Below are 19,524 nucleotides of genomic sequence, written 5' to 3'. Positions count from 1 at the left end.
TGTCTGTTAAGTCCTTTGTTTCCTTTTTTCTTTGATTCGTCTTTGTTTTTCTTAGTGATTTATAGGAATTACTTATATAGTCTGGATAACAGTCCTTTCTTGGATGTATATATTGAGCTCTTTGCCTGATATATATATTGAGAATATTTTCTTCCAGCCTGTGGCTTACTTTTTCACTTTTTTTCTTAATGGTGTCTTTCAAAGAGCGGATGTTTTACATTTAGATGAAATCCAATTTATTAATTATGTTCCTGCATGGTTTGTGCTTTGTGTCTTGTCTATCGCAAAGGATATAAGTAGGATTAAATATATTAAGGATTAAATATATTCTTCTATATTTTCTTCTAGAAGCTTCAAATTAGTTGGCTTTTAAATTTAGGTATTATCCATCTTGAGTTAATTTTTGAATATGATGTGTAGCAGAGTTGGGACTCATTTTTTCCCATAAACTTATCCAATTGTTTCAAAACTATTTCTTGAAAAGATGTTCTTTCCTCAATGCAATTACCTTGGAACCTTCTTCAAATATCAATTGGCCATATATGTGTAGGTCTATTTCTGGGTTCTATATTGTATTCCATGGATATATTTGTCTATCTTTATGCTAATACAACACTGTCCTTATTATTGTAACTTTAAAGTTTGAAATCAGGTAGTATGAGTCTTATAACTTTCTTCTTTTGCAAAATTGTTTTGGCTATTTTAGATCAGGTTATTTGTACTTCCTTGTAAATTTTAGACATACATTTTTACAACAAGTCTGCTGAGATTATAATTGGGATTGTGTTGAATCTGTGAAATAATTTGGGGAGAATTGACATCTTAACAATATTGAGTCTTCTAATCCATGGATATGATACAACTCTTCATTTATTTAGGTAGTTCATAATTCCTTTCAGCAATGTTTTATAGTTTCTAGTTTATAGGCCTTTCATGCGTTTTGTTAAATTGTTTTTAAGAATGCCTCTGCTTTGATATTATTGTATGTGACTTTTTAAAATTTCATTTTCTAATTGCTTTTGATATATAGAAATATGATTGATTTTTGTATATTTACTGGTTAAACTGATCCTACTAAATTCATGCATTAATTTTAGAAGTTATTCTTTAGACTCTTTAAGACATTCTAAATAAACCATCATGTTTTTGCTCCTTCTTTGTTTCCAATCTGTAGGCCTTTTATTCCTTCCCTTATTTTACTGGCTTGAGTTGCCACAAAAGGTAGAAGTAGTAAGAATGAACTCCTTTGCTTTGTCCCCAATCTTAGAGAAATCGTTTAATATTTCACCATTTACTATGATATTAGTTTCAGGTTTTTCATAGATTCCCTTCAAAAGATTGAGGACACTTCTATCTAGTCTCTGTTTTCTGACAGGTTTTCTTTTTTTTAACCATAACAGGGTATTGAATTTGGTCAAATGCTTTTTCTGCATTTATTGAAATGATTATATATTTTTTTCTCTTTTATTCTGTAAATTATAGCAAACTATAGCAAGTTATTTTTGAATGTTAAATTAGCTTTTCATTTCTGGGATAAATACCACTTGGTCATGATGTTTTACCTTTTTATGCATTGCTGGATTCAATTTGCTAACATTTTGTTAAGAGTTTTTCCATCTATGTTCATGAGGGATATTGGTTTATAATTTTCCTTTCTTTTAATGACTTATTCATGTTTTGTTATGAAACTTATGCTGTCCTCATAAAAGAATGAAAGAGTTTGTGTAAAACTGGTATTACTTCTTCTTTAAATGCAAAGAGAATTAACCAATAAAACTATCCAGACTCTGTGGGAATATTTTTTATTATAAAATTAGCTTCTTTAATAGATAAAGTTCCATTCAATATTTTTCAAACTTTACTTTATAATTTTAATCATATCTTTTAACTCTTTTTATAGTAGACTACCAATTTTGAAAAAATTATTGCAAAATCTTTATATTTAAAAGTTAGATGATCAAATCTATTTTATGTTACCAAATGTATTAAAGTCTTTAGTTTTCCAAAAATTTCATCTCTGATTGGAAATTTTAGAATTGATATAGCATAAATATTGTTTAAATATTTCTTCTCTTATTAGAGCTTCAGAATTAAGCCATAAGAACTTATGAAAAGCATTAATTTATTTCTCCTCTTAAGAATACATGTAATTTGGCAATTCATAATTTCTACCCTTCTTTTCAGTTTCCTAATTTTTGAAATGAAGGGATTGGATTAGATAATCTCTAAGAATTCACACAGCTATGATAGCCTCTTAACTCCAAGTTATGCTATTACATTCTTCAGATAAAGTATTAAATGCTTTGCCTAAAGTTTGAATAAATTTAGCTTGCCAATAATCTTAATTAAATCTATTTTTGAGAGTTTCTAAAGTACTTCACAAGAACATCTTAGGCAATTGTGGACTTTATCAACATATATAGGGAGGGGAGAGTCAGTATTATCTACTTAATTGCATTGCTATTAAAAGCCAAACAAGATCTTTAAGATCTAAGTCTTGCCTTTTTAGAAACATTAGTAGAGGAACATATTTATTAAATTTTGAAAAAAATTAAAGATGCTTGACTTATAAAGATTAAAAAATTTATGACATACTATGTCAACATTCAAAAATATTTTTGAGTAAATACTATGTGTGAGGCACCAAAGATACAGTAGTGAACAAAAATATACAACAAAACCCCGCCCACATAGAGTGAATATTCTCATGAATGCAAATGAGAAGGACGAGACAAGTGAATTAGTTTGGACGTTCTTGACTCATAGTAGAAATTTTGCAATAACCCTTTCCATTGATTGCTATGCTTTCTGTTTCCTTCCATCTCTACTACATCTCTGCTGCCCCACTTCCTAGTGACAATATTTGGTGCATAAAATTGAAATTGTGTAATTCAGGGTTGATGATACAATTTCATTATTGTTTCATGCAATTGACCAATTAGGTATTTTCTTTTATTTTAAAAAATAATGCCATGGAGATAAAATCCCCAACCCAAATAATTAGAATATTATCCATTATATCTACCTATGTTTTCCACTCCCTTACCCCACCTCAATGTCCTTCTACCAGAAGTAGCCATCCTTTAACTCTATAATTCCTCCGTTAGATTAAACTTCCCATCTTAAATGCACCAAAACACAGCCTGAGTGTGTGTATGCTCTACTGGAGGGCTGGCTGTATCGTCTTCACTTTCTTCCCACAGGGCCTAGCACTGGGCTGGTACAGAGTATGCGTTTAGTTAATGTTTGTTGAATGAAAGCATTATAGGAATTCTTGGTTCTGTCATTCAGTCCCTGCAGACATTGCCATTAGGTATAATATATTTCCGCAAGAAATATGCTTAACAAAATGAACTATCATGTGCACAGGCTCAGCAGTTAAATGGATACGATTTTGGTCTTTTAAGAGACTGGAATCGAAACTAAACTCCTATGTATATACAGTAATGAGGTGTTCACATAATCATTGTAAACTATATTAAAATCTCATAATACAAGCAATGGGAATGCACTAACATTTGTACAGTAATAGAAACTTTGGCTTAAAAAAAACTAACACTAACCTGCTTTGCATTTAATTACAGTTAATTTCAACCATCACTGCTTCCATTATTTAAAAAAAAACCAAAAAACCAACAAATAAAAACCCATAGAGGATTACCAAGTCTCAGTAATGGAACTAAGTCTTCTGGTTTATTTTGTTAATTGAACTAGTGCAATAAAAAAATTCTTTAGCACCTTCTAAAAATAAATAAATAGATTTTAAAAACTTCCATGAAGGATAATATTTTTATCTGCACGATGCTGAATTTCACTTTGCTCCTTGGTCCAATATGATCCTGCTAAGATACTCTCTAAAAATTGATTTTTATTTAATCACAATCACTACTATACTTAATATCACATAGTCCTTTTCTTGTTGGCTGCTGCACATACAGCATTGAAACTAAAAGCAATCCTGTTCCAGATCTACAAGATCCCCCAGCCTCATTTCCTCTACTAATGTACTCCAATCTATGCTTGGATGGTTAAAACAAAATTGAGTATTACTATCACTACCTTTGTGAGGTATATATTTTTACTCAACTATTTCACAGCTCAGTTGATGTGGTTGTGAGTTGATGTCAAAGATTTTCCAATCCCTAGCTTACTCCATGCAGTACTTCAAACTCTAATCTTGTTTATTATCATTCAAAATAAAATGCCTATGCTACAACCCTTTCCTGCTAAAACCTCTTCCATCTGTAACACAATGAGTAAATATAAGATATTACAAACACTTAGCAACTTGTGATTTGATTTCTCCACACTGTGGTTCAAAGTCATAGAATATCCCACTCCTCACTCTTTCCCACTATTCTGATTGTGGAGATAGTATATTCTGTTATGGACATACCAGCACCCAGAGGCCCTGCTGTGTGCAAAGCTAGGCTCATTCAAAAATAGACCGGTCTTTCTCCTGTTGAAAGGCGCCGAGGACACACACATACACAGACACACACACACAGAAGATATGAGTTGTATCTATCCAATACAATAATATCTTATTACTTCGGGTTGAAAAAGTAAATTTTGTGATAAAAAAGTCAAGTGAATTCCTTGTAAATAATTGATTTATTGTTGAGCTTCTTCATTTTAAACTGGCTGCTCTACATCCCATTTACTCTCTTAAGAATACTGACAGGGGAGGGAGAAGTAATAAGTAATGGCCATATGAAAATACTGCAGCATTTTGCATTGTGGCAGAGGAGAGGCAGGGTTTTTAAGATTCAAAGGAGCATGGATTCAGAGCAGGCCTATCAAGGCAAGACAGTAAGGATAACATTTATTTGGACATACACAAGGTTAAGTTTAGAGACTTAATTGTAAATCATATAAAGTCTTAATTAACACTTCCTAATCAGGTGTTTCACGTGAACGTGATGCTCTCTGCAAACTACTCAAATAGGAGCAACAGAAGCGCCAGACCCTCACAGAACTGGAAAACGAGGGTTGTCTGAACCTTGTACAGCAAATGCTGGCTGAGAATTTTATTTTACTTACATAGCTTGTGTATGACCATGATGTGAGCATAACAGCCTTAGCTACTCCTGCCATCTAGGGACCCGGGTAAAGGGAATAGGGAGAAGGCACATGGAAATCACGGGGTGAGACTGTCAGATTCAAGGCTTCTGAAATTTAAATAGAACCCTCAGGATTTACGTTTCAGCACCAATAATGACTCGATAGAATTTAATTTTTCTTAATAGCTTCTGGACTTAAACTACACATCTCTTATACTGTTAAGCAAAGCCATAAAAGAAAAAAATTGGGACAAAACTTCAAGGCACCCAAAGATGAAACTTGTGTGAACTTGAGCACACTGGTCATACACTTCAGAAGACAGTTTTCTCTCAGATTAGTTTTTTCCAGGCTCCTATTTAACTGCTTCCAGAATCATCACATTTTCTGGTCTATAGATTACTTGAGATGAAGGTGTCGTACTTTTCTCATTCTTGGAGAAAAGTGTTCCTTATAGCCATTGGGTCCTCTTGCTGTTCAGCCTGGCTGCTAAGAGAAGGAGCATTCACAGCAAAGCGCTCCAGTTTAGTGTTAACTGACAGAAAATTCTTTTTCCTGCTCACAAGATTGGTAGAAGAATAAATGGGAAAATTCTTGCTTTTGAAGTCCTGTTATATTTGATTTGCTATGCCTTGCAACACTCCAGAGATTCTTATTTATGATTTAAAGAATGACTAGAATAGTGTAAGGGAATGTTAGCAAGGGAGACATAGCATTTGATGAATATCCCACGAAAAACGCTAGTCTTACTCAGGGGAGAGCAGGGTGGTTTTTTATTTGGTTGGCAAATAAATGTTCAAATTCTTGGTCAAACTCCTTCAGGGCCAGTCTATAGCCAGTCTATATGTTTAACTGGAAAGAACCTCATTGCCTTTGCCAGATATAAAGTTGGTGACAATAGTTGATTTTTCAATCCTTAATAGAATTGCAGTTTCCTCTTGCTGAATAGAGCCAAATACATAACACATAAACCTACATCTCTAAGATATTTTATTAGCTTATTCTCTAAAATGTGTCCTCGATGAAATACAAGTGATTTCTCCAAAGCAACACAGTAATATGACTAAGAGGCTATTCTCCTGGCTCTATATCTAGCACAGAATGCTGGAAAATATTGGACACTCTCCCAAAGAAGATCCAAAACTAAGCCATGGGTAATCCATCACAGCCCCACTGAAAAGATCTACTTGAAGTCAGATTACCAAATTGATAATAGGGAAAAATAATAATTAAGACATATTATTTTAGAATCCTTTTCAAATTATAGTGGATTCTTTTACCTGGCTCATTGGAGGAAGTAAAGGTTATATCCTATTAACTAAAATTTAGTTTTGTAAATATCTGACATTGGAAATCTTTCAAAAAATGTATGCTATGTCCCTAACCTTCTTAATCAGAATATTCTAAACTCTATGTGATGTAATAGTCAGTTATATCAGTGGTCCCCAAAGGACCACACCTACATTTATTTATGCACTTGTGTAGTCTCTTCCCTTTGAGACTGTACCAGCCCTGTAACCGAGTTTAACCAGTAGAATGTGGCGAACATGATACTGTATCAGTTCTACACCTAAGAATTCAGAAGGCCTGTCAGCTTTCGCTTTGAGGCTCTTGAGTAAGCCAGATACTCTATAGGAAGTCCAATTACCCTGAGCTTCACGGAGAACCCACAGTGAGGAGGTCTGAAATCCCTGGCTGGCAGCCCCTGGTGAGCTTCCAGTAAACAGCCAAAAACAACTTGCCAGGCATATAAGTAAGATACCTTATAAGTGCATCCTCCAGTCCCAGTTGAGCCGAGCCAGCTGACCTCCCATGGAGCAGAGATGAGCTAGCCCCTAGAGTCATGCCCAAGTTACAGACATAGGAGCAAATAAATGATTGCTGTTTTTCTAAGCCACTATGTTTTGGGATAACAGACAACCAAAACACTGTACTTGATCTTTTCTTAATGACTCATGGTCATATATTTTTTGAAGAGCCCACGGTAGACATCAGAAGATCTAGATTCTTGTTCCAGGTCCACCATTTATAGTCTGGTTGCTTAGCTATTCATATTCTCCATTTCTGCATGTATAAATCCTGACTATCCCATAGGATTGTTGTACATTTTTGTACATAACTGAGTGACATAAAACACATTACAGTGCTTTCAAAACTACTCTATACATCTGAATCTACTCACTGTTAGCATATTACCTTTAACTCCCAATTCTAATTTCTTATCTATTGTCACCTGTATAAAAGTAAAGTTTTGGAGCCAAAGAGGTGACTTAAATTTTCGCATCAGTATACTTGATTTTGTATGTGATCTCAAGTTGGTGAGCCACCACTGCCAGCACTTGAACACTTCATAAATAAGATGTTGCTATACTTGTACACAGAGTGAGCCAATTTTCATTTTAGAGAAGGAATTATAGTGTTTCAAAATTATTAGTCTCTCAAAAATTTTTCTCGAACTTTACAATGCGTCTTTGATAAGACATTTCCCAATATTGTTCTCTGCAAGCAATTCTGCTTTCTTCTGATGTTTTCCAAATTGCTAGACAAAAGATACACAGGAATCTTACATATGTGTAGCCTTCGGCCAGTCCCTTCATCATTCTGAGATTCAGTTTGAGCTATATAAATTAGGGATAACTATCTCTGTCTTGCTGTTTTGTGTAAGTACATGTTGTTAGAGGCACTACAAAGTCATTCACTAAATGGTAGTTGATAATTATTGTCACTATTATCACCCTGATTTCTTTTGTGTGCCATATTAGTAGGTATGCCTTCATCTTTATGGTTTAGAGATTTCTGGGCAATCTGTTTTTATACTCCCACTGAGAAGAAATAAAAGAAACAAGAGATTCAAAAACAGCAAAGACAAGGCAGATTTTTTTCTCTCTGAGATTTCAGCAAAAGGCATTTTATGTGTGTGTGTATGTTTTTATCTCATATTATGAATATGAGCTCCCTGAGAGATATGATATTCTTATATCTTCTGTTTAGCATCTAGTAAACCAGGGGTGATTAGGAGAAACATCATTATTACAGCAGCAGCGACCATAACAACAAGAACAGATATGCAAAAGCCAGTGTCTCTGATCTTTTCACAGTAAAATAAGCTCTTCATATTTTAGTGAGAATAAATGAAACATAACTGAAATCTTTTGCCTAGTTTTGAAGCCAGGTTTCCAGGCAGCTTTACCAAATGCTCCAAACAGAAAGGGCAGGAAGAACATAATTCTTTCTGATCTCTTCCCACTCCAAGACTGTTCTTAGACTGCAGCTCCTAATCTAGGAAGGGAAGTGGGCAAAGATCCTAGATACAAGTCTCTGGTTCTAACTCCTGAACTGTAATTCATTCTCTGAAGCCCAGGAACTATCTGTAGTCAAGAGATCCCAAAACTGTTTTGGAGTCTGTTATTGAGCTAAAATAAAAAATCAGAAACAGTGAAATGCTCATCAGAAAAGCAAATTCCTATAGCTCACATTTTTTTGTTATTATTGTTACATTTCAGACATTTGAAGTTCCAGGGAAAATTTTCCACCACCTATGAGGCATTCTTAAAAAATACTTTAAGGCCATCTACATTGTTCATCAAAATAATACCCAATGCTCCCAGAAACAACAGTGGATTTTAGGAGGGTCACACACATATTTTGATTCCACTTATTCTAGCAATGTACACGGTATGAAAACTGGAAAGGACAAAGAAAAGAAAATGAAGAGATGAGCTGATATCAATACTTACACAAAATATAAATACAACTGCTGTCCAACTGTATGTGTGTGTATGAAGACAGTAAGAGAACACTTAGCTATAAATGGATTCCAGTCTTTAGCCTACACAAACTATAGCTCAGCATCACTCCCAGTCACCCAGGTAAAAATGTAAAGAATGGTAGGAGTGCCAGAAGTGGAGTTAGGTAGATATGCCTTCAGTTTTTATAGCAGGAAAAATGGTGTATTCACTCAATATTTATTCTTTCATTTAGCAAAACTGTTTTTGAGAACTTCTGCTATGTACTAGATACTAAGATGTTGGGAGTCAGAGATGGAAATCCTGCCCTCAAAAACTAAGGAAAATAAGAGTCAAGTAAACTGCAACTTGGCAAGGATAAGCACGTGGGACATAGAGGATGGGAGGAAATGGTATGGAGAGTACAGTTTGGGGAAAATATACTTTAATGTGGGTCCACAAACACTTATTAAATTCTTCTTGTGAACCAGGCACTGGACATACCAAAACAAGTTTGACCCAGGAAATAAAGTGGGCCACTCCCTGAAATAATAGAAAATGGAGTAGGAATGTATCCAACTTGACATATATTGGAAGGTTTACCTGGTGAAGTGTTGGGCTTGAGGAGAGAGAGGGGAAGGAGTAGAAAAATTGATAAAATATATGACCAATGGCATCTATTTTGGGGGACTCTGGAGGTAAGGCCACCTTTTAACAGTAGAGAACACTGAGACAGGGCTCAAGGAGAGAAAAGAAAATGAGGCAAATGAGAAAGTGTTTTAAGAATGAGTAAAATCATTATCATCAAATATTGAGGGTCCAGCTGACAATGGAAAAGATACACTTTAGAGGCATGAGTCAAAAGTCATTGTCAAGATTGCCTTTTTGTGGGTGAGAATTATGCCTTATTCATCTTGCTATGATGAATATACATTTAGAACTTTGCATACCATATGCGTTTTGCTCAGAGCATTAACTATTTTATTGAAAAAGAGTGAAAAGGAAAAGAAAGTAAAAAAAAGAGAAAAAAGTTAAGATATAGAAGGCGCTCAGAAGGGTAAGATGAAAAGATAATTAGGGAAGGCCCAGCAGAAAGAGGAGGCTAGAGCACAGCAGGGAGAGACAAGAGGATGTGGATGAAAGAACAGGGACACAAATGAATGAACATGAAGAAATAAGAAATGAATGTGTGGATGAGTAAATGAGACAATGAATCAAAAAAGAATCTTAGACTTGTGTAACCACAGGCACATTTAGAGCCAGTTCAAACAGACCCCATCTCTTATCAACAGAGTGATTAAGAAATTGTCTTCAGAAAATTTGCAAAGTCATGTAGCCAGAGCATGCACAGAAGAAGAAATCTTGACCTGAAATGACCATGGAACTAAAGATTCTCCTCCCCATGGAACCAAAGGATCAGGATGACCATCATTTGGAAGTTGGACTCTTATCAGAACTGAGGGGTCAATCATTCAGGAAGATATGGCGTTAAAATTCCTCCCCCACATTACCATAAATGTTTAGAAACTCACCATAAATGTTTAAAACCTCATCATAAATGTTTAAACCTCACCATAAACGCTTGAAGCCCACCAATCAAAACCTGTCCCACCAGCTTTTCCCCGTGGCAGCGCATTCTCCCTAACCACTTAAATTTCACCCCAAATCCTGAATGGAGGAGACAGATCTGAGGGTGCATGCCCTCTGTCTCCCTGAAGATTGATCTCACAGAATAAAGTTGATTTCTTTTCCCAAAAGCTGATGCTGTAATAATTGGGCATTTTCTAATGCATATCAGGCAAGAGAATCCCAATTTTGTGCAAGAATACTTGACATTTGGGAAAAAAAATTTCATTTTAAAACAGAAGGTTGGAAAAGAAGGGAACAAAGGATATGAGATAATGAAGTGAAAATGAAAGATAACATCCTAGAGTCACAAGAAGTAAATGTGTGTAGGTAGGCAGAAATGAAGAAAGTGAGAAAAGAAAAGAAAGGCAGGCATAGAAAAAGGGCAAAATATAGACACATTTCATGGCACTAATTGCATTTTATTCATATTCTTATGTATCACTGTATCTTCTCCAGTCATGCAATGTCTAAGGACTTTTTAAAGTCAAAAGTGGAAAAATAATAGTTTATTTGGAGGATTTACAATATATTAGAAGCTTTGAATTGTGGAATATATATTTATTTTTTAAAAATCTCTGCTACAGTGACAGGTAATTTTCTTAGAATCTAAAACTCTGATTTGGGACAAAGAAGGTTTTAGAATGAAAAACAAAGGAGGGAGAAAAACAAGGAAACAAGAATAAGTGTTGATTGGTGCTGGTTGTCAGCATGTTGACAAGAAGGAAACAGATGAATAGTCACCAAGAATGCTAAGCAGTAAGACACTCTGACAAAGGAAAGCAGAGATTTTTTTCTTTCTATTTGTCCTTTTGGATTTTGTTCATGGATCACAATCGGCTGTGTGTACGGAAGCATGGCAACCGCCAAGACTGATTAACACCTGACTTTAATCTCTGTTCCATTTGCGTCATGTGGTTTCCACACTCCTGTGCCTTGCCGGTTTCTGCTGGATCCTTGATTTTTTCCTTAATGAAGAATTTTCCCTGTATCATTTAGGAGAGATGATTCATTGAGAATTTTCTTGCTTTCTTATGGTACAACTGGTCATACACTCCCCATCATAAGTGACATCTCCATTTACGGAGATCAGTGGTTCTCAGTCTTAAATATGCATCGGAATCATTACACCTCGCCTGCAGTTCCTGATTCAGTAGGTCTGAAGTGAGGCCCAGGAACTTGCATTTCTAAGAAGTTCCAAGATGAAGTTGATGCTGCTGGTCTGGGGACCACATTTTGGGAACCACTGACGTAGATCATTTCTAATAAACAGATTTTCTCAAAAAACTTAGTCTGTATCTAGAATGACAGCAAGCAAACTCAAGTTCCCTTGATTAGCAACGATGTTCTCTGCTCATATCATTAATCAAACAAAGAAGCTTTAAATATTCCTCACCACCATTAATAGCAAAATAGTTGCTTACTACATAACTATTTGTATCTGGCAAAATAAAACAGTTCCTAAATTACAAATTCTGCACATTAAAGTATGTAAAAATCAATGTTGTACACTTCCCAATACATTTCCTCATATATAACCTTCTACTATTCCAGTTGATTTGGGCTTAAATAAAAAACATTTTATGAATTAAATATGAATCATTGGATGTTTTAACTCATTTTCTATTACCTATAATTATAAGAAAAGCAGATACATGTGGAGGAGGTAGCTAGAAACTTTCATGGAAAATTGAAAGAGAATTTTGAGTGCTTCTTTACAGCAGTACTTGATTATTATACCTTAATTCATTTCAAAATGTAAGGCTGTATTTTTTCCTAATAAAATTTTAATACTAAAACTACTTATGCTTTCAGTTGTGGTAAGGGTTGCTTCTTTTCTTACCAGTGAAATTAGAATGTGATGTTTTCCTGATTTAACGAGGCAAACCAGTAGAAAAAGATGAAGGACAAAAGTGTACAAAGCAATAAAAGTGTTTTTAAGATGGATTTAGCCACACTCTTGGAAGTGTGCAAATGGCATTCTGAATGGGCAAAAAGAAAACGTGCTATGTGTTCAAACTTAGGTTAAATTCTTCCTCTTGTCAGCCACCAGGAGACACTGTTCATGACCCACAGTTTAATTGTAGACTGTTGTCCGTACTGTGATGTTCTCAAAATGTCGTCTGTGGATGTCTTGCACCAGCATGTATGTAACAACATGTATGTAGAAGGCATACTGTGTCAGGAATGGACATTTGTATGTACCTGTAAGTCTGCACCCTAAAATTTCAGAATCACTACAGTTGTGGGTAACGACAGAGGAGATTAACTATGGGTACAAAATAGTAATTTGTATTTTTGGATTCAGCACATTGAGTTTTTGCCTTCACATACTCTAAAATCTATGTATACCCAGTTTGCATTTAAAGATGACACTAATGGCAACGACAATAGAAATTTTTGAGCTACTTTATTTCATTTACAAGGGTGATATTTTTAACAGATCTTTGCATGTAAATTATGGATTACAATTAAATTATTGTTTCTAAAACAATTCGTTTTTATCTTACATAGTGAATAACAATTGTAGTGTCCAATTTAGTTGGAATCAGCAACCTGTATAGGTAAAATTTAATAAAATCCTGTCACATAATGGTATACAGTGTTAATGATTCAGATATCACATCAAAATAAAGGATTGTTAATGTCTGATGCAATGAGTATAAGATTTTATAATTTCAAATTGAGCCTTTTACAAAATAATCAAGTTAGTACTGAAAAGAAATTCACCAACATGCTCTACAAAATTGGATAGATTTTCTTAGCTTTATTCATAATTAGAAAACTGTAGTGAAAAAAATGTTTGTTTATACTGTCTCCAACAAAACAAACCAGAATCCACCAAGTAGAATATGCCTGAAGATTTGCCCTTATGCCAGCTTAATCTGCCATATATATCTAATGAATAGCCATAAAGGTAAGTCCTAAACTTCAATGCCATTCATTAAAATCGCTCAGAAGTCTTCTTCCCCTACTCCTTTTTTATTTTATTTTTATTTATTTGTTTATTTTGGAGAGAAAGATTGGCCCTGAGCTAACATCCCTTACCAATCTTCCTCTTTTTGCTTGAGGAAAATTGTCCCTGAGCTAACATCTGTGCCAATCTTCCTCTATTTTGTATGCCGGATGCCACCACAGCATGGTTTGAAGAGGAGTGCATAGGTCTGTGCCCAAGGTCACCCGGGCTGCCAAAGCAGAGCCCGAGCTTAACCACTACACCACTGGACTGGCCCCCTTCACTCCTTTTTTAAGTTGTACTTGCTCTTACCACATGCTTCTGTCTCTAGCTTTATGGACTTATCTTGGTTCCCCTGCCTTGACCTTGGCTCTTTCTACAGTAATGGCTCAGATTCAATTTCTGACCATCTTCCTTCTCATTCTTAGCATTCATCCCAGTGATTAGCATATCTACAGGTTTTGCCTCATCCCTTGCAAAAAGAAGTAGATCGTAATTTTGATATCAAATAAGTAAAGTGGGCTTTTTAAAAGCAGGCATCTACGTTTTAAATCCTATTCAAAATATCCAAATTTTGAAAACGTAACAAAACCAAATCAAACAAAAGTTCAGTTTTTCACACATGCAAAATCTTCTTAGTTTGGTATCGCATGATTTATGCAAATGTTAAAAGTGAATCTTGGATTCAAAATAGTTAATAGTTTTACCTATCATTAATATTGCACTTTAAAAAGGATTAATGTGCAATGTTTTATTACAAAGCTATGAACTGTGTCCAAACAGGTGTAAAGAAATGTTGAAATAGGTTCCATGTAGGAGAACGTATAGCTTGTATTTTCCGAATAGCAACTTCAATAAATTAAAGTGCTCAATATTGTACCAGCAGAGTGTCAGAAATGAATAGCAAAGCTGCCAGCAGAAATGTTTTCAATTTCTTAAGCACCATCCTGGTCCCTGACAGAATTGATTGGCTTTTTGACACAAAATTGTAGTGGCAGAGATTAAAAAAAAGGAAGAAAATTCCTTTTTAACAAACTACCTGATAACAACTACATTGCATCCAAATGTGACTAAATACACCAAATGTTCTATTTTAGAGTGAAGCTAAGATAAATAAAAGCACTATTATATTTTGGCATTTTAAAAATAATAATGAGAACAATACTGAAGTGAATTTCCAAAAGAAAAATATTTTTAAAAGTTAATTTAATGGGTTTTCTTAACCACAAAATTTTCTTCTGGATTTGAAATGTGAATTAAACATTCTGCATCTATCCTCCTTAAAAAAATTGTTTTTATTATAAAAGAAATGCAAGTTCATTGAAGAAACTTGGAAAATACAAAGACATCTCAAGATAAATATTGAAATTTTTAAAATGATATTAAATATGATATGGTATATATTTACGTACACTTTTTATATAACTTGTCTGCAAGGCAAAGTTCTAGAAAAGTAACTGTATGCATATATTCTCAGGTATATGTTTACAGTCATACATATGTTTACATGCACAGAACTTAAACTGTGGAACTTATTTGCAACAGTTATATTAAACATAAGGTTAATGGTGTATCTATTTTTTTGTTTGATATTTTTATGGTTTCCTTACTTACATGTAAATTACGAATCTATTTGAGAGTTATGTCTCATGTGACTATCAGTGAACTGAAATGCTGCCCTAATGATGCTTGATTCATATAAATTATTATTTGGAAATTAGCAATATGCTGTTAAGCATATATATTTAATAATAAATAAATATATACGCATATATATATGACTACATAAATTTTATTAAAACCAACCTTTAGTGATTATCTTAGAGCCAAGGTTTAAGCAAATCTCTCAGAAAAGTCTGAAATTCTGAATATGTTTAATAAAATGATATTTTTTAGATTACCAAAATTTCACTTTACAAAAAGATTCACAACTAGCTTTCTTTAAATACAAAACTCCCGATAGTATGCAATGTTTGTTTATATATCACTATCTAGTCACAGTGTTGCAGACACAGAAATTTAAAATTAGAATGATAGAAGCAAGAGACATAATTTAGCACAATTATATTAATACATTTTTATCTATTATGAAAAATAGTGCACCTTATGCTACAGTTTCAAGACAACAATACTTTTAAAAAATCAAATATAACACTCTAGTCTACATCCTCATCTATCCTTCAGTCTGCAAATTTTGGCCAAGGACATATGTGTGCATTGAGGCTGGATTTCACTTTCATTAGTTGGTGTAGTCAGTATAAAAGCAAAGAAACAACAAGTACTGAGACATGTGCACAAATATCTCCATTTCAAACACCACTGCTCATAATATATTATAAATGAGGTATCGACCTTACCACCAAATCGAGAACAATCCCCGCAGTGAGCCGGGGAGAGAGTCTGGGGTAGTAACTCTCTTGCCGGCCGGAGGAGATTTAACCAATCTTGGGCTTCACACTCCACCAGTTGTGCTTAGTTTCTCATTTTCCTTGAGAACCTTGATACACTCAGTTGCTATAAACATGACCGTGGAGCTCTTGGAAACACTGCACTGTATGAATCATCCTCGGTGCTAGGTTGTGATCTCTTTCTTCCGCACTGAAAACAAAACACCACCCTTACCACCCCAACTGCATGTCTCAGTATATTTACGGGAATCATCCTATTTGAAGAAAAGGGAGGCTGTGAATGTTCATTTTTCTCCGTTTTATTACATTAAAAATATCCATCATTGATATCTGGGATTTAATACAAAGGTTCAAACTAATTGCATACATTTTAAACTTAGTGGTTGAGAAACATATTTGGTATAAAAAAACACAATAGACAAAAGAATAATTATAAAGAAAAGGTATTCTGAATTTCAGAAATATAAAAAACAAGGACAGGGACTAGTTTCAATAAATATTTTTTCATGAAAGATAAATGGTAGTAGACTAGTACTCAACAATAAATCTAGGAGAGTATATACAATGATATTATGTTTAAATGTCATGTATAGCTCAGATTGCTTGAAGGCAAAAGACTGATACTCCTAGATAATGTTCTGTATTTATTGACCCTATAAAGTTGTTAAGTACAATACACAGGTATGTGTTTGATAGTTACTCATTAAATTCAACTTTATGAGTTAGAATCACCACACTCCATGAGAGCACTGAGTCCACTCAGCCCTCACATCCTCACCCAGGTAATGCAATTTTAATCAATCCAGTTTCCACTTTTAGACTAACTGTAATTCGCACATTACGTGTAGGGCTCTAAGAGTCTTCAAAAGTCCTTGAGATAGTCACCTACAAGGTTAAACTAGAAATGCATCATCATCCTGAGACATATAATGAAAAGTGCGGAGGTAAGGAAACTCAAATGTATTGACCACTTTCTATGTTATAAATTCAGTTAGTCTCCCACATTATTTTATTTAAAGCCTATTATGAATGCAGCTTTTGTTAGGCCAGCAATGATGGATTTAGAAAGACTTTATGGAGGAGATAAGGCTTGAGGTTAGCCATGAAGGATGGGAAGAATTAAGATATTTTAGAAAGAGGTATTGAATAACCAAAAGCATGGTGACAGTCTAGACTCTGCATGGCATGTTCTAGTGAACCAATTTACTGGGAATCGATGGTTCGTGTAACGACATTATGAACAATAAAGATGGAAAAATAAGTTAGAATTAGACTGGGCAGGCAGACAGTAAATGTGGTACAGGCACTGGGAGACAACTGAAGGACCGTGATGTAGGGAACAACTTGCATGGAATGTTGTAATAGACTGAGCAGAAAATCCTGTTAATGGGCTCTTGATAAACTGAGTAGTAGGTTACAAGGGTCTTAGCCTAAGCAGTGGCAAAGGAAGTAGAAAGAAAATGCTCAAAAGATTTAACAAAGGGAAAAGCAACTATCCTTGTGGATGTATTACTCTGAGAGAGAAGGACATAAGAAACGCTGGCAATAGCTAGAAGAGATTTTAGCTATTTTAGAGAGAGCATGGCAGTATGGCTTAATGATAAGTCAGGAAAAGATGTGTACAAAACTGAGAGCTTTTATACAACTTGGCAACTTGGGAAAGACACTGTTCTAGAATGTGCCCACCAGACAAAGGAGCCGACACACGGGTAGTAGAAGCTTCCTCATAACTTACTGCATCCTGAGACAGTATGCCAAAATGGTAGCATCTTTCCAGAACAAGAAAAATACCAGAAAACTGTATTAGTGTCCACATTTCATGCTTTTATGAACTGAATCAGCTGTGTAAGATTTCACTATTATCATTGATGGACATATTTATGATTACATCATCCTCTATTATCACAAGAAATAAGAGGAGGCTTGACATTCCATCATTCAAAATTGCAACAATAAATTCCTTCCCCAAACTTCTAGGAATTACCAGATAACCACAAACAGAGCACCTATTAGGCAGATATTGGGTATTCCAAGTGACTCAGCCAGGTACCATACAGCAAAAAAACATGGAATTGAAAAATCATGCAAGGCTCCTAAAATGATATATTTCAATATGATTTCAGAATTTAATATAGACTTTATTCAGATAATTGTTTATCTGATATACTTGGGTTTTGCAATGATATATGCAACAGTAATAAAAAAAAAAAATCATCCCAGGGCTGGCCCAGTGGTGTAGTAGTTAAGTTTCCATGCTCCACTTCAGCGGCCCAAGGTTCATGAGTTCAGATCCCCGGTGTGGACCTATATACTGCTCATCAAGCCATGCTGTGGTGGCAGCCTATATACAAAATAGAGGAAGATTCGCATAGATGTTAGCTCAGGGACAATCTTCCTCACGAAAAAAAAAAATTATGCCTCATGATACAGGTATTTGCTCTGTTAGCTGAGTTGTATACATATGTTGAATGGATAAGGCACCCCAAGACCTTATAAAATATCCCATCTAGCAATATTTGAGCAATGCTTATATAGAAGTAGCTGAACATCACAAAGCAGCCACTTGTCCACCTGAAATACAGTGATCACTGAAAAAGATACTCTTTCAACTTCAAGTAATATTTGAGAAAGCTGTGAAGCAGTAAGCCACAAGTCACCTAACTTGCAGAATGGCTTGAGTTTTAGTGGACATTATTGAACAAATTGTTGACTCTATACTTGGAACCCTGGCCAATAATCTTTTACCTAAAATACACCACCTGAAGATCTCAAATCACCAGACCCTAATAAAATTCTAGTAAATAATTATTTCCCAGTAATCTCATATACAATCAGCTTTTTTCCCAATCAGGAGAGGAAATAAAGGAGAAAGAACTACTTTTACCTTCCTACCAATTGAGTGAAACCCCAGTCTCTAAAAGAAACCCAGTTATTGTCATAGCATGATCAAGACTGAATAAACCAGTGAAAATCTGACGTATTTACAATACAGAGATACATTCTTTTCATTTCTGCTTTTTCATCCCTAACTTTTCCCCACAGGGCTTCCTTTTTAAATCTCCATTATCAATAATCCCTTGGCACCCCAAATCCCACTGGGTTTACTATTTACAGTGTTATACCTCATTATAAGAATATTATAATTATCGTTATCCTAAGATTCACTCTCCCAGAAGATGTGAGATGTCTGCTTAATAGTCACTTCTCCTTTTGAGACTGTTGGGTAATCCATCACTTTCAGACATGCTTTTGGACTTTCTATAGCAGGTTATTGAGTGTGACCACTGGTGTTTTATTATTCCATTAGTCCTTCCTCTTCTTGGTACAATTTCTACATTTCTCGAATTATCTCACATACTCTCAATCTACTTACATAGACAAACTCTAGAGACATGTCTATGCCAAATAGAGAAACAAATTACTCACATATCTCTTAATAAATTGGTAATGTAGAGAAGCAAATACCAATGGGCTTTTAAAAATTCAAAAAGAGCCTTCTCATTTCCCAATATTGAAAGATTCTGCCAGTCACCTATAGTCGCAGCCATTAACACATATTCACATGAGCTTATAGCTGTGTCAAACGTGAAAACGAAATAGAGTAGTGGTTGTGTGTGTCTTGTACCCATGCTAGTGAACACAGATAACACTTTTAAACAGTGGAGGGAGGCATGGAAACAAAGAGAGAAAGCAAAGTGGGTCATTTCATATTCCTCAAAGTTTTCAGTCCCCACGACCTCCATCTTAT

The 19,524-nt window shown here is 34.8% G+C and overlaps 1 long non-coding RNA gene across 2 annotated transcripts in view; it reads right to left on the bottom strand.

Moving 5' to 3' along the window:
• LOC139076624 (uncharacterized) overlaps positions 1-15,862 on the bottom strand; it is a 69,724-nt gene extending 53,862 nt beyond the window's left edge. For both annotated transcript variants that reach the window (XR_011528390.1, XR_011528391.1), the window contains exon 1: positions 15,726-15,862. This is a non-coding gene — a long non-coding RNA (uncharacterized lncRNA). The remainder of the gene's footprint in view (positions 1-15,725) is intronic.
• Between the last annotated feature and the right edge of the window lie 3,662 nt (positions 15,863-19,524).

This window comes from Equus przewalskii, chromosome 17 (assembly GCF_037783145.1).
Source record: "Equus przewalskii isolate Varuska chromosome 17, EquPr2, whole genome shotgun sequence".
NCBI classification, from domain to species: Eukaryota; Metazoa; Chordata; class Mammalia; order Perissodactyla; family Equidae; genus Equus; species Equus przewalskii.
Note: the sequence above shows the minus strand (reverse complement) of the source record. Positions and strands in the feature narration are given on the sequence as shown.